The sequence below is a fragment of the Haemorhous mexicanus genome, chromosome 31 (genome assembly GCF_027477595.1).
Source record: "Haemorhous mexicanus isolate bHaeMex1 chromosome 31, bHaeMex1.pri, whole genome shotgun sequence".
NCBI classification, from domain to species: Eukaryota; Metazoa; Chordata; class Aves; order Passeriformes; family Fringillidae; genus Haemorhous; species Haemorhous mexicanus.
The window spans coordinates 315,319-331,015 of NC_082371.1; the positions used below are offsets into that span (position 1 = coordinate 315,319).

General features: G+C 57.6%; 1 pseudogene; it reads left to right on the forward strand.

The window, feature by feature from the left end:
- LOC132340110 (Fc receptor-like protein 2) overlaps window positions 1-15,388 on the forward strand; it is a 29,261-nt pseudogene extending 13,873 nt beyond the window's left edge.
- The last annotated feature ends 309 nt before the right edge of the window (window positions 15,389-15,697 follow it).

A 15,697-nucleotide genomic window follows, 5' to 3' on the forward strand; every position in this document is an offset into this window, starting at 1 on the left:
GAGCACGGCCCCTCCTTGCCCGCAACGTCACGGGGGATCGGGCTAGCCCCCGACCGCGCTCCTTCCGCACTCTCTGCGCATGCACAGGTTCGGGAATGCCCCCTGTCTCCCCTGAACTGACGTCACTGTCTCCGTCCCGCTCCGCCTCTGATGACTCCTCCCCTATGTCTGTCCCTGACTTTCTCTCCTCCTCCTCTGACGCTGTATTCACGCCCCCTGCTCGCGCGTACAACCCCTGCCCCGCCTGTGCCTGCATGCGCAGCGCAATCCGGGCAGACCGCCGCGGCTCGACTTCCGGGTCCTGCATCATCACGCGTCTCCTAAATCTACATACAGGTGACACTTGGAGCTCTGCAGCTGCTCCCAGCCCATTGCCCGCGTCTGACGTGGACGCTGTATTTTGAGAGCCCTTCCCGGACGTCCCGCGGGTCTCGCCCTGCGCGCGCGTCTTTGGCACTGTGCCAGCTGATGCTGCCGCTGTCGGTGTTGCGCTCACAGCCCCCAAGCCGAAACTTGCGTCCCCCACTGCCTCCGCGCTCCCCCCGCCGCTCGCCGCCGCCGCGCAGCCACGCTCGCCGCGAGAGAGCAATCCCTCCTCCCCCTCCGGTCCCTGTTCACCCCCCCTTTCCGACTTAGACGCTTTTCCCATCCCTTTCCCCTGCTGTTTTCGCGAACTGGGAGGGTTTGCCCCTACAGGGCGTTCTTGCCCCTCCGGTTCGCTAGATGAAAATCCTAATTCATCTGGGGTAAGGACCGTATTTGTGTCTGAATCGGAACCCGAACTCCCCGCTGTTTCTGGGGTTTCAGGGCGTTTTGGAGGCCTCCTGGACTTTCGGGGTAGTGGAACTGGAGGCAGCAAAGCTACTTCCCGCTCCCTCTCATCGGGAGCTACTTCACGCTCCCTCTCATCGGGAGCTACTTCCTGCTCCCTCTCATCGGGAGCTACTTCTCCAGGGCTGGTTGGGACCAGAGACAATCTCTGCTTTGAGCTTTGCTCTCCTCCCCCCGCCCCTGTGGGATTCACAATTAATGACCTCTTGGCCCTACTCCGGGATCTTGCCGTAATTGCCTCTAACATGGTCCTTGCTGGAGACAGCAATTTCAAGGCCTTCCCATCACCCTTTGTGGCCAAAAGATATACGTGTCTATTAACTTCTTGCCAGAAACCCGTTTCGAATAACACACGGGTTTCCAAATGTGGATAATTAAGTCTCACCCACATCAATAAATCTTTGAGCGCTCTCTTAGAAATTCCCTTTGTGTTTGCCTCTGCCACGCTTTGTAGTGCAGACAAAACCTCTATTTGTTCCTGGGAGTATGTTTTCCCCATGTTCTTAATTTCTGACCTTCTTACCGAATTCACGTCGTCAGAGCAGTCCGAAGGCTCCCGGTCTCTGTCCAGCAGGTCACAGGAGATGGGGTCGGAGGCGCCTTTCCAATCCCGGTCCGGGCTGTTCTGGTACGATTTTTCTTCGGCAGAGGTAGAGTGCGATGTCCTTTTTGGCCGCTGCTTCTTCGGATTCCTCTGGCTGTTTTCCCAAGGAGTTATCAGTGGTCTCCTGGGAACCCGTCCAACTCAGGGAGCTGCCCACCGGCGAGACTGCTTGCTTAACCGCAGTCCTCGATGGCCTTGCAGCACTGCCCTTGCAGCCCAGCTCCGTGGCCCACCTCGTGGCCCACCTCGTGGCCCGCCCAGGGACTGCCAAGTCTGGGGTCGGCTGTCTGTCTCTGCCCCCAGACACGCTTAGGATGGTTCTTGCACGCTGGGCTTCAAAGGATGAGACTGGACGCTAGGTTTTTTCGGTCTTCAGTATTGTTTGTTATCTCTTATCTAAAAAGTCCTTTCCCTGCCTGAAGGATCTGACCAGCACGGCAGCCAAAGGCACTCTGCCCACCCCTAAGGCGGCCGCATCTTTTATAACAAAAACTACGTATATCATATTTACATTTTTGTCCCCAATACCTATCATCTTCGTCACTAAGTATACCCTCATCCCAGACCAATCCACAAGTGCCAACACCACCCCAGAAGATGGAAGACAGGAAGAAGAAGGAAAAGCCTGGTGGCACACCCTGATTCCTCCATCTTGTCTCTACAACCCCCCTGTACCAAAACCCCAAAATTTGTGATTCACCCTATAATAATATCATCCCTTCACCATTTACACCCGAGTGGTTCTCGCAGGTTCCATTTCCTCATACATCGGTGGCACATCTCTAGATGGATCAAAATCAAGCCACCAAGTGCTTTTGGCAACATTCCAGGACTCCCGAGCCCCCCAAGCGTTCTCTCAGTAGCTCTGGACATCAGGAGTGATGTGCTGAGCTCCCACAACAAAGGGAGCCCAAGCAGTGGCTCTGCAAGGGCCTTTGATGGTTTTCACAGCAGGGCTGGCTGGAAACCGCTCCTGCTGGGGCAGCTGTGAGGGAACCAGTCCAGAAATGCAGCAATTGATCTTTTGTTCCTCTTGGTAAGGGACTGAGAGAGTCCCAGAACTACTGCAAATCCCTCAACAATCTGCTCAACAATCTAACCTGGGACCCTCCTCTTCCTTCCTGCCTTGCTGTGGGTGGACAGTGGCCAGATGCCCCACACCCGCCACAGCTACTCTCTGACCGCCCTTCGCACCTGAATGCGGAGAGAAAATTGAGCAAAGGTTTCCTGGGTTGAGAAAAGGAGCAGGAGAGATCGCTCATCAAATCCTGTCATGGGTAAAACTGCCTCAAAATTAGAGATATGAACTGAATTTATTGTCAGAGCAGGATAAGGAGAAGTCAAATAAAGAGTTTATAGACCTTCTCCCTCTTATGAATAACAATGTAGTCATTGGCGTTCACTGTTATATTGGTTTTTCCAAATTATTTTGATATAATACAGTTTGTAATCACTTTTTAACTGCTTTTGATATACTACAATTTTTACCCTAATCTCTGTGTTGTATATCTATTTTTAATGTGATAAATATATTGTAGTTTAAACATGGCACAAAAGTGAGGAAAATAAGGAAAAAAGTGAAATAGAGGAAAAAGTCAAGGGCAGCGGAGGGCACAGAGGCAGAGCAACCCAGGACCCCCATGTGATTCATGCCCAGGAAACCAGCACCCCTGGAGGGCTTTGCGAGGCCCCAAAATCTGAGCCATGGGACCCCAATTCCTTCTGTCCCTCCATCGCTGGGACCCCCATTCCAGTACTGACATTCCCCAAGATCTCTGTGGCATAGCACCCCATTCCCAAGAAACCCTCTCCTGTTCATTCCAACCCCTGCAATCCTCCTTCCCCTAGGACCTTGGTTCTTCCATGACCCCCCCATAGTCTCAGCATCCTCCTTCTATGAGCCTGGAGCCCATGTTCCCCGGGAACTCCCATCCCTGAGTCCCCCCATCCCTGGGAACCCCCATTGCCATAGACACCCATCCCCGGATCCCCAAACCCGCTCAGCCCCTGCTCCTGAGAACCCCATGTCCCACCTTGTCCCACCCAGCCTTGTCCCCAGCCTGTGCCCAGCTTGTAGCCACCCTGCCCCCACCAAGGGCCACCTACATGTGGGGACGAGATGTGACCTCACTTCCTTCTCCTTCATCCGAAGAGCTGCCAGCCAGGGGAGCGGTGGCCACAACAGCAAGTGACAGCCAGTCCACATGGTTGGGGACACTGGAATTGCTGGGAAGGTGGCGCTGCTCCTGTGGAATGAGTGGGGTGAGGCCTGACACCCCAGGGATGGGGAGGGGAGGGGGCATAGGGGGGCTGTGGGGTCCCCTGAGGTGCCCAAGGCTTGCAGTTCCAGTCCATGTTACCCAGAGTGCCTGATGTACCCAGGGTGGCTTAAGGGACGGGAACAGGGCCAGGAATTTGGGGATGGGGATGTGGGGACAGGAATGTGGGGTCTGGCACCTTTGGGCTCAGGTAGCTCTGGGGATAGAGACAAGAGAACTGGGATACAGGGACAGAAGGGGACAAAAACCATGAGGATGTGGCCATGGGAATGGGATCGTGAGCTGGTGGGGATGACCTGGGCCACCATGGGCTGTGTCCGTCGTGTCCTCCTCGTACCTGGGGTGTCCACAGTGTCTACATGTTCTGCCTCAGCCCAGGGTGGCCTTCTTCTCAAGGTGTCTGTGCCACACAGATGTGGTGCACAGGTGGCTGTGACACAGACATGTCCCCCTGCCTTGACAAATCTTTTGGGGACCACCCAGACACATTTTCCCACAAGAACTGCTGTCCCCACAGGGGCAGTTTGGGGACAGCCTCCACACCCTGTACCCCAGGTGCCTCTGTCACTGCAGTGCCACCCCCACCCAGCCCTGTCCCTTCTCCCTTCCAGCCCAGACCCTCAGGCTCACTGATGAGTCCTCGGGGGATGCCATGTCCCCACCCTGCTGTCCCCAGCCCCATGCTGGTCCTGGCAGGTTGGTGTCCCCTGTCACCCACAGGTGCCCAGACCACCCAGCTGCTCGTGGAGCCCCCTGGAGGCCAGTGGTGCTGTGGGATCAGGTGACACTGACCTGCCAGAGCCCAGGAACTGCCAATGCCACCACATGGCACAAGGACAGGTGGTGCTGGTGGCAGGAAGGACGCAACAATTTCACCGTCACCATGAAAGGCACCTGCTGGCGTGAGAGGCCTGGCACCAGGCTCAGCCCCGCCATGAGAGTCTCAAATGGTGAGGGGGTTTGGGTGTCCCCAGCCTGGCACCCGTGGGGACATCGAGGGCTCTGGGTGGGCTCCGATCCATGGGTCAGCCCCCTGGTGTGACCAGAGCCTGTCCCTTGCTCTCATGCCAGTGTGAGGAGACTTCTCTCTCACAATGAGTGGCCACTGGTACCTCCCGGTTCCATCATGACCCTCCTGATGGTCTTGGTGTGACAGATCCCCTCTGTCCCCTAAACTGGCTGGTGCTGCAGGTGCTGGCACAGGCACTGCTGGAGGGGGACACAGTGACTCTGCACTGCCGGAGCAGGCAGAACAAACAGCTCACAAGTGTATACTTCTACCATGAAGAGAAGTATCTGAAGGGGCCCCATGATTGGACCGAGCTGTCCCTGTCCCCTCTGCAGCTGCACCACAGCGGCTGCTATTGCTGTGGGGGCAGGGTAGTGTCACAATGGAAGGAGTTGCAGCTGGTGACAGTGACAGTGCACAGTGAGTGCAGGGATGGGGACAGGGAAGCCTGACGTCCTCCAAGGGTTTTCCCACCACTGCCTGGATCCTTCATCCCTCCCTTTACTCCTCCTTGGGTCACCAAAATTTCCCAGGTGCCTCTTGGTTTCCACCATGACTGCCCAGTTCCCCCTCCTGATTCCCCAAGCCTCTCTTTGTCCTCCCCAGCTCTCCCTGGATTCCCAGGGCCCTTTTCAAGGTCCCAGCTCCACCCTCTGGTCTCCCCTCCTTCGCTGGGTCCTCCCACCCATCTCTAAACCCCAAATCATTCCCTGAGTCTCTTCAGTCCTCGTGTGGTTCCCCATCCCTTCCTGGGTATCTCCACCATTCCATGGAGTCTCACCATTGTCCCCAGGTCCCAACATGCCTTCCAGGGTCCTCTTCTGCTCACTGGGATCCTCTCTGCATCCCTCCAATCCCCCTCTTTTCACTTCTGTGTCCACCTGCAAGGACCCCGCCTTCGGGGGTGTCCCTGTCAGTGCAGCCTCCCGGGGGACAGGTGGCACTCAGGGACTGCCTGGTGCTGAGCTGCAGGGTGGCCGCAGGGACAGGTCCCCTGTCCTTCTCCTGGCACCAGAAGGGCTTGAGGGCACCGCTGGGCACCAGCCCCCTCCTGGAGCTGCGGCACGCGGGGCAAAATGACAGAGGCCAGTACTGGTGCCAGGTCAGTGACAGGGACTGCGTAGCCGAGAGTGACCCCCTGAATGTCACCATCCTGGGTGAGCGGAAACCTCTGGCTGGGGGTGACCCCACCCATGGCACTAATATCCCACCTCACCAGGTGCCAGCCCCGTCTGTGTCCCCGCAGTGCCTGTGGCCAATGCCACCATCACCCCCAGTCCCCTATCACACCAGGTGTGTGCAGGTGACCCCGTGACCCTGCACTGCTCGGTGCAGGTGGGCTCAGCCCCTGTCACCTTCACTCAGCTGCACAGTTGGCTGGAGGTGGCCCAGGGTCCACTCCTGGAGGTCGGGGACATCGATGTGGGACATTCGGACACCTACCAGTGCATGGCCACCAACTAGCTGGGACAGGATGGTTAGCACTTGTTCCAGGCACTCAGCCCAGCACTAGTCCAGGATGCGACACTGCAGGACAAAGGGACACACAGGGATACAGGTGGGGTCACACAGGGTCACCCAGGGATGCAGGACTCCTGGGGTGATGGTTGATCCTGATGTATCCTCCTCTGTTTCTTGCAGTGGCTGCAGGGGTCGGTGGGGGCCTTTGGTTCATGCTCCTGCTTGTGGCTGTCATTGTGGTCTGGCACCGGTGGCACCACCTGGGTGGGTGACAATGGGCGACAGGGCTTCAAGGGAGCTGTAGAGGCCCCCAGAGTTGGGGAGCCATAGGACATAACCCACAGTCCCAGAACTGTGTCCTTCTCTGGGTGTCCTGTAGAGGGGAGGTGCTGGAGGGTCCTGCAGGGATGTTGGGGGTTCTTTCCGGGGCCCTGGGGGTGTTGGGGGTTGTCTTTCCCTCCTGGGCTTTGGGTTCTTGAGGCTGAGTTAGCTGGAGGCACTGGGGATGTTCCCGAAATCTGGGGGCTCCAGAGATGCTTGGGGGTCCTGTGGGAAATTGAGGGTCCTGTAGGGGTTCACGAATTCTCAGAGGGGTCAGGGCCCTGGGACACCACAGTCACCCCTCCCCTCTTTCCTCTGCAGCTGCCAGGAAGAACCAGGAAAGGTGAGTGGGGACCTCAAACTACACTCTTCCCTTTTAAACCCCCAAGACCTCCCATTACCTCCCCCACACCCCTTTTATTCCCTCAGGGCCCCCCCGGATCCCCTGGCCCCCCCAGAGGAAGGTGAGGTGTTGTACACCCATGTCATGGTCACCAAGAGGGCAGGGGGTGAGTATGGAGGGGAGACACACAGAGGGACACTTCACCCACAAGTGTCACCCCACCCAGATCCCACAGCCCATGTCTCTCGCAGTGTCCCCCCGTGCCACCACCCTCCAGGATCCCCACGTGACCTGCGCAGAGCTGTTGGGAGCCCAGGGGCGACTGTGGGAACCCGGTGACATCTGTGGGAATGTGCTGTGACACTGGGGGGAACTGGGGGAGCACTGGGGGTCCCCACCCATGGGCATGCACTCATGTCTATGCTGCCCCTAAAAACTGCCCTTCTCCCTACCCGTGGAGGCACAAGGCTTACTACCCAGAGCTCCACCATGGCCGCGGGGCAGAGCTCCTGCTCAATTTTTCCACACTTTTCCCTCTCTTCTGGCAGCCACAGCCCTCATTCTTTCCATGAGGTTCTAGATGGCTGCGTGCTTTGTTCAAGAAGGAGGGTCAAGGTCAGGTTGTTGTGCAGATTGGAGTGGGATTTACAGTATTTCTGGGGCTCTCTCATTCCCTTGGGGACAGGGGCAAAATTATCAAATGCTGCATTTCTGGGCTGGTTCTCTCACATCTGCCCCTGCTGGAGATTTCCAGCCAGCCCTGCTCTGAAAAACATCAAAGGCCCTTGCAGAGCCACTGCTTGGGCTCCCTTTGGAGTTTTGTGCTTCTTGCATGGCTGAGCTGTGGTTAGCCACAGGCCAGTGTTTTTCCCCCACAGAATTCTCACCTTTGCAGCATCTCTAAAGCTGCCAGAATCAAAGCCAAGGGGGTAGGGGGGATCCTCAGGTCCTGGCTGCCACCTAGGGCTGGAGAGAGCTGAGGTTGTGGGGACACAGACCTAGAGCCCCTAAGATTCCAGCTGAGGTGACCCCCAGGCCTAAAGCACCATGTGGCACCTGTGCTGGGCTGTAGGTCAGGCCCCAAAATCTGAGGCATCCACGGAAGGAGCTATGGACCTACGGGTCCATCCAGCTACTACCCATCCCTGGCACCGCCATTCCTCTGGAAACCAACCATGGGAGCCCCATTCCTTAGGTCACACCATGCCTGGGACCCCAGCCCAGTACTGACATTCCCCAGGATCTCCATAGCCCAGGACCCCATTCCCAAGGAACCCTCTCCTGTTCATTCCATCCCATGAAATCCTCCTTCCCCCAGAACCTTGATTTTCCAGGAATCCCCCATTCCCACGGGAACCCCATTCCCCCAGCATCCACATCCTGTGGCCCCAGATCCCTGGAGCCCACATTCCCTCAGGACTCCCTTATCTGAGTCCCCGTAGCCCTGGGGACCCCCTGCTCACATGGCCCCCCCCAACCCCAGTGTCTCCCCCTGTTATCTTAGATACCACGAGTTCTAGCATTATCATAGCACAAGGTTTTCGTATTGTCAGAGCTTTATACCTTCTTGATGTTCCTCACAGGCAGCTCCTCTACACCCTGACTGTTCTAGGACCTTGTAGTAGTAATCTGACTCCCCTCACTCCTCTTTCCTTACTCTTATATATCACTAGTTCTTGTTGGTTACAGGTGTGGCCTGTCAAGATCAGGCCCGCCTCCAATCTTCAGCAACTGGTCCAGCTGCAACTCACTGGGGGACAAGATCACCCTCTACATCCCCCTCTTCAGGACTCCCATCCCCAAGGACCCCATTCCCCTGAAACCTCCCATTCCCCTGGACACCCATCCCTGGCTCCACAAACCCCCTGTGCCCCCCACTCCTGGGAAGCCCATGTCCCACTGTGTACCACCCAGTATTGTCCCCATCCTGTCCCCACCCTGCCCACAGCCTGTGCCCAGCTTGTGGCCACCCTGCCCCCACCAAGGGCCACCTCCACATGAGAATATGACTTGACCTCGCTTCCTTCCCCTTTGGCCAAAGAGCCACCAGCCAGGGGACAGCCACCCGTGGCAGCAAGTGACAGCCTGTCCACATGTCTAGGGACACCGGGATGGCCAGGAAGGTGGCCCTGCTCCTGCAGGGTGAGTGCCCCGGGCACAGGCCTGACACCCTGGGGATGGGGAGGGGAGCAGACACAGGGGGGCTGCGGGGTCCTCTGAGGTCCCCAATGCCAGCAGTGCCAGTCCATGTTACCCACAGTGGACCTTGGTGGGACTGTGACTGATGTAGGGTGGTTTTGGGGACAGGAACAGGGGGAAGGAATTTGGGGATGGGATATTGGGACAGGAAAGTGGGGACTGGCACCTTTGGGCTTAGGTAGCTCAGGGGATAGGGAGAAGGGAAATGGGACACAGGGACAGAAGGGGACAAGAACAGTGAAGATGCGGCCATGGGGATGGGATGATGGGGATGGGATCATGAGGTGGTGGGGGTGACCTGGGCCAGCTGTGTCCGTGGTGTCCTCCTTGTGCCTGGAGTGTCCACAGCGTACCCATGTTCAGGCTTAGACCTGGGTGGCCTCGGTGTCCCTCTTCCCAAGGTGTCTGTGCCACAGGGATGTGGTGCACGGGTGGCTGTGACACAGACATGTCCCCCTGCCTCGTCAAATCTTTTGGGAATCACCCAGACACACTTTCTCACAAGAACTGCTGTCCCCATGGGGACAGCTTGGGATCAGCCCCCACACCCTCTGCCCCTGTGCTGCTGTCCCTGCAGTGCCACCCTCACCCAGCCCTGTCCCTTCTCCTTTCAGTCCAGACCCTTGGCCTCACTGGTGAGTCCTTGGGGGATGCCATGTCCCCACCCTGCTGTCCCCAGCCCCATGCTGTCCCTGGCTGGCTGGTGTCCCCTGTCACCTGCAGGTGCCCAGACCACCCTGCTCCTCATGGAACCCCCCTGGAGGCCAGCGATGCTGTGGGACTGGGTGACACTAAGCTGCCAAGGTTCGGGGACCCTGGTGCCACCACCAGGTACAAGGACGGGCCGCGCTGGGCACAGCAGGGAGGCAACAAAGTCACTGTAACCGAGAGTGGCACCTACCAGTATTACAGACCCGGAACTGGGCTCAGCCCCCCTCTGAGAGTCTTAGATGGTGAGGGGGGATTGGATGTCCCTAGCTGTGCACCCATGGGGACCCTGAGGGCTCCTGATGGGCTCCACTCCATGGGTCACCTCCTGGTGTGACCAGAGCCCCTTCCCTTCTCTGGGGACATCCCAGAGCATCCCAGTACTGGAGGACTTCTCTCTCACAATGGGTTGGCCCCTGGTGCCTCCCGGTTCCATCATGATCCTCCTGATGCCCCTGGTGTGACAGATCCTCTCTGTCCTCCAGGCTGGCTGGTGCTGCAGGTGCTGGCACGGGTGCTGCTGGAGGGGGACATGATGACACTGCACTGCTGGAGCTGGCAGAACAAACAGCTCACAAGTGCAGATTTCTACCATGAAGTGAAGCCTCTGAAGGGGCCTCATGATGGGACCGAGCTGTCCCTGTCCCCTCTGCAGCTGCACCACAGCGGCCGCTACTGCTGCAAGAGCTTATGTGATCAATGTTGTGTCACAGTGGAAGGAGTTGCAGCTGGTGACAGTGACAGTGCAAAGTGAGTGCAAGGATGGGGACAGGGAAGCCTGACATCCTCCAAGGGTTTCCTCACCACTGCCTGAGTCCATCATCCCTCCCTTTACTCCTCCCTGGGTCACCAAAATTTCCCAAGTCCCTCTTGGTTTTCCCCCATGACTGCTTAGTTACTCCTGCAGATCCCTCATCCCTCTCTTATCCTCTTCAGCCCTCCTGGTGTCCCAGAGCCCACCCCTCCCAAGGTCCCTGCTCCACCCTCTGGTCTCCCTTCCTTCCCTGGGTCCACTTGCCCATCTCTAAACCCCAAATCATTCCCTGAGTTTTCTCAGCCTCTTGTCTGGTTTCCCATCCCTGCCTGGGTCTCTCCGCATTTCCATGGGGTCTTGCCATTGTCCCCAGGTCCCAACATGCCTCATGATGCATCCCCATTCTGCTCACTGAGATCCTCTCCACTCCTTGCCAATCCCCCCCTTTCCTCTCCCATGTCCCCCACCCTTTCCTGGACCCCCAGTCTGATTTCTATCCTCCTCGAGCAGGGGTCCTGCTCTTGGGGGAGTCCCTGTCAGTGCAGCCACCTGGGGGATAGGTGGCACACTCAGGGACCACCTGCAGCTGAGCCGTGCGGTGGCCACAAGGACAGGTCCCCTGTCCTTCCCCTGGCACCAGGAGGGCTCGGGGGCACTGCTGGGCACTGGCTCCTGCCTGGAGCTGCTGCACGCAGGGGAAAATGACAGCGGCACTAGGTCAGTGACGGGTATTGGAATAATTACCAATATAGCCATATGGGACGTGTCCAGGCTTGACTAGCCTCTGCTGCTTGACCAAAAGGCAGCAACTGTGGTGCTTTCACCTCAGAGACACCTCTGGCTAAGCTGGATGCTGCAGCTGGGTGCTAGAGACAGCTTTAAGGTGAGGTGAAGGAAAAGGAGTCAGGTTCTGCTAGAGGGTTTCGATCCAGAGCTTTATTCCAACCTGCAAGCTTCTGAATCCCGTAACAGCTCTAACAGAATCTCCTGAACCGTGTGGTTGCTGGCTCTTTTAATGCCAGGGAGAGGGGGAGGGAAGGGGTAGGAATCCCACCAACCAGGTGCAGGGCAGGCAGGTCTCAGGTGAAAGGGACACTTGGATGGGCCAATGGCCCCCAGGGATGCAGAGCATCTTTTGAAGTCTGCCAATCACTTAACACTCTTCTGGAATGCCAGGGTTGACAGACAGCACTCAACAGGGGTCAGGGTGGGGGAAAGGAGAGGTGATTGGCACCTGGGAAGGAGCGGATACCTGAGACAAACTATGACATCACACCGCAACAGACAGGGACAACATGGTGGAGAGTCACCCCTGAATGTAACCATCCTGGGTGAGCTGGACCCTCGGGCTTGGGGTGACAGTACCCACAGCTCTCCCATCCCACTTCGGCAGGTACCAGCCCCTTCTGTGTCCCCACAGTGCCTGTGGCCAATGCCACCATCACCCCAGGTCCCCTGTCACACCAGGTGTGTGCAGGTGACCCCATGACCCTGCACTGCTTGGTGGGCTCAGCCCCTTACATCTTCACCTGGCTGCACAATGGGCAGAAGGTGGCCTGGGGTCCCCTCCTGGAGCTCAGGGACATCAATGTGGGACATTCAGGCACCTACCAATGTGTGGCCACCAACCAGCTGGACGGGCACAACGTGTTCCGGGCACCCAGCTGTGAGCTGGCAATGGAGGTGTCACCTGGCTCACCCAGGGTCACAGGTGGGGTCACACGCAGTCACTGGGCTGCTCAGGACCCCCGAGGTTCAGGGTGACCCCGGTGTGTCCCACTCTGTCCCCAGCAGTGGCTGTGAATATCAGCAGGACCCTCCTGTTCCTGCTCCTGCTCCTGGCTGTCATTGGGAGCTGTCACTGTTGGCACCACTGAGGTGGGTGACATTGGTGGGGGGGGGGCAGAATGGGGGTCCTGGAGTGAGGGGAAGCCCCCAGAATGGGGGCAGAGATCAGCAGCACCCAGGGCCCCTGAGCTGGGGGTAACTGAGCCTGCAGTGAGCTTGGCTGGGTGTCCTGGGGGGTGTGGGGTGAATTTGGAGGGTCTTGGTTGTGCTCCAGGGTTATACCTGGGTGGGCTTTGAAAAACATTGTGGTAGCACTGCAAGCTGCTGGAGGGTTTGGGGAGGTCCTGGATGGCTGTAGAGGGATGTTGGGAGATTTTTTGGGGTCCTGGGGGAGTTTGGGGGTGACCCTCCCTGACAGGCTTGGGGTTCTGCAGGCTCTGAAGGTTCCTTGGAATGGAGTCCTGGGCCATGGAGATCCTGGGGAATGTCATTACTGGGATAGGGGTTCCAAAGAGGGGGAGACATAAGGAATGGGGGCCCCATGATTTGATTTCCAGAGGAATGCAGGTCCCAGGGATGAGCAGTGGCTGGATGGACTCCTGGGTCTCAGCTCCTTCCCTGAGTGCTCCAGATTTTGGGGTGACCCAGAGCCAGCACAGCCCCTACAAGGTGCCCGCAGCTTGGGGGTCACCCCAGACAGATTCCAATGGGCTCTGAGTCTGTGGAGCTTCTGCAAAGGTGAGAATTCTGTGGGGGAATGTCCTGGTTTAGGGCAAATTTGGGAGAGAATCCCCAAACAGGTCTTCTCCAAAAAACAAACCCACACGGCCCCTTCCCCCAACTGGTTCGGGAAGAATTCCTCAGAGAGAAGTGGAAAGAACCTGTTTATTTGACAAGCACAGCACCCCCCAGCACACAAAATGAACAATACTGGATGACACCACTCTCACTTCTCTGAAAAAGATGACGAATTCAGAAAGTCTCTCCTGGGGGTTATCAGTCCCTCTGGTGCTGAGGCAGCTGCTGCAGCCACAAGGTGTAAACTCTCGGTGTTCCCAAAATCCCAGTCTGGAGCGGGTTCGGAAGGTCCAAACGGGGTGGGTGGGGGGGGGGAACAGTCCAGAAAGGAATTTGGACTGTTTAGCTAAATGAACTAATGAGAAGGGGTGGGGGGGGGGAAGCAAGAGCAAGCAAAGCAGAAGCGAAGCAGAAGAAAGAGCGAAAGCAAAAAGCAGGGCAAAAAGAAAAAAGGAACACTAAGTCCTGGTGCTATCTGTATGTCTTGCCGAGTGGCTGATAAGAGGCCCAAAACAAAACTCTCACCTTGCCAGTGTTAAAGGCACAGAACATAATATCCAGCATAAATTACACACACATGAATGGGGATAACAGCATCCTAACGTCGCCCTAGGACAGGGAAAAAGGCCTGCCTGTGGTTTGCTCAGCCCTATAAGAAGCACAAAACCCAATGGGAGCCCAAGCAGTGGCTCTATGAGGGCCTTTGATGCTTTTCAGAGCAGGGCTGGCAGGAAAACCCCCCTACAGGGGGAGCTGTGAGAGAACCTGTCCAGAAATGCAGCAATTGATCATTTTGTCCCTTGCAGCAAGGGTCTGAGAGAGCCCCAAAAACCCTTCAAAGAAAATAACATTTTGCACAATAACATTTCTTGGTCCCTCCTCCTTCCTGTCTCAAACCTGCAGCCCTTTGGAATGGCCCAGGAAGAATATTTGGGTTCTGGCTTGGCTGCCAGACAAGAGAGAAAAGTTCAGTAATACCAAGCAGGAGCTCTGCCCTGCGGCCATGGTGGGACTGTGGGGAGTGACCCTGTCTGGATTCCAGGTGGCCCCAAAGCTGCTCCATCTCTGCCCTACTCACCTGCTCAGGGCATGGGGAATAGGCAGGGCTCTGCCCCGCCCCTGCCACACCCCTTCCAGGATACCCCTCCACTTCCCGGAGGTGTGGGGGCCTTACCCTGGCAATGCTCGGTTCTGACACATCGTAATAGTGGCTTCGGACACGCAGCGTGATGGTATGCTGTGGGACAACCATTGCAGCCCCTCCTTTCTGCAGACCCCACTGCAGGGTCTCTGCTACCCCACCATCCTGGGGTCTCCCCTCTGCCATTTTGCTATTTTGCTCCCTCCATGCTTGGGACTCCCCAGTGGAGTCCCGGCCCCTCCATCCCGATCCCTCCCACCCGCTTTCCCCCCAGCCCCTCCAGCTGTGCCCCCCGACAGCCCCAGGTCTGGCACCAGCAGAGGCTGCCAAGCTCCTGCAGGATGAGACATTCCTGGGGCAGCGCCAGCTGAGCAGGGTCTGGCTCCCTCACGCCATCGTTGACCTCAGCCCTCGGGCTCAAGCAGCCCCAGGCTGCTACTTCGGGATGTGCCAAGCGCTCCCGGAGCGTTGCCCTTTTTTGGGAACAAGCCCAGGAGCACCTGAATCATCCCCAAGGCCTGGGCCAGGACCTGCTGTGAGGCTGCGCCCGAGCCCTGCAGGGTTTGGGAGCCTGATGGGTGTCACTGCTGTGTCCCAAAGTCTGGGGGGAGCAGGAATAGCAAGTGATGCCCCACCATGGCTCGGTCCCATGGGTCTCCCCTGAGCACCCTGCGTAATTCCCAGCACCCCTGCTCTACCTGCATGGTCAGGTGCTGTTCCCGTGGGCCACCTGCTCCAGCTGCTCCTGCCTCAACCCCAGGATCCCAAAATACCCAGGAGAGGATGCAGAGCCATGTGTTTGTGCACAGGGATGCTTTAGGAATGCAGCTGAAATTTAGGAACCTCAGCCCTAATTACAGCACCTCCTTAAGGGTCTGCCTCTCCCAGAGCAGAGCAGGGGTGTTGGCCAAAACAGATTTTATTTTGCCTCATTTTGGCCTCCCAAGGCACTGCTGCTTCCAGACTAGGCTCTCCCTGTGTCCAGCTGTGGCTGCAGAGCCCTCAGGGCTATGGGTCTGCTCTCCTCCTCCTCCCCCAGGGCTGCGGTGTCAGAACCAGCAGTGGCCCAGGAACAGCAGGAACTCCAAAGGTGCTCTGCAGCCCCCTGAGGAGCCCTGGCAGAGTCACAACCGAGCACCAGCTTTCCTCTAAATCCTAGGGCAATTCAACATTCCCAGCGCTGCTGAGCCAGGGCTGAAAGAGGAAAAGGGAGTGAAAGGCTGATGGTTTGCAGGAATTGTGGCATAAAGCCACCAGAGAGGCTGCTGTGGACCCAAGACCTGCCTGGGGTCAGGTGCTGCCTTCCTTCCACTGACGATCATGGAGAGCGGTCATGGTTGTTGCAGAGGGCATGTGCCTGGACCCGGGACACTGCTACACTGCCACTGGGCACTGGGATCCAACCTGCTGCCTTGGTGGCTTCTGCCCACTGACGGTGGTGGTGCCAGGACTGATTGGTGC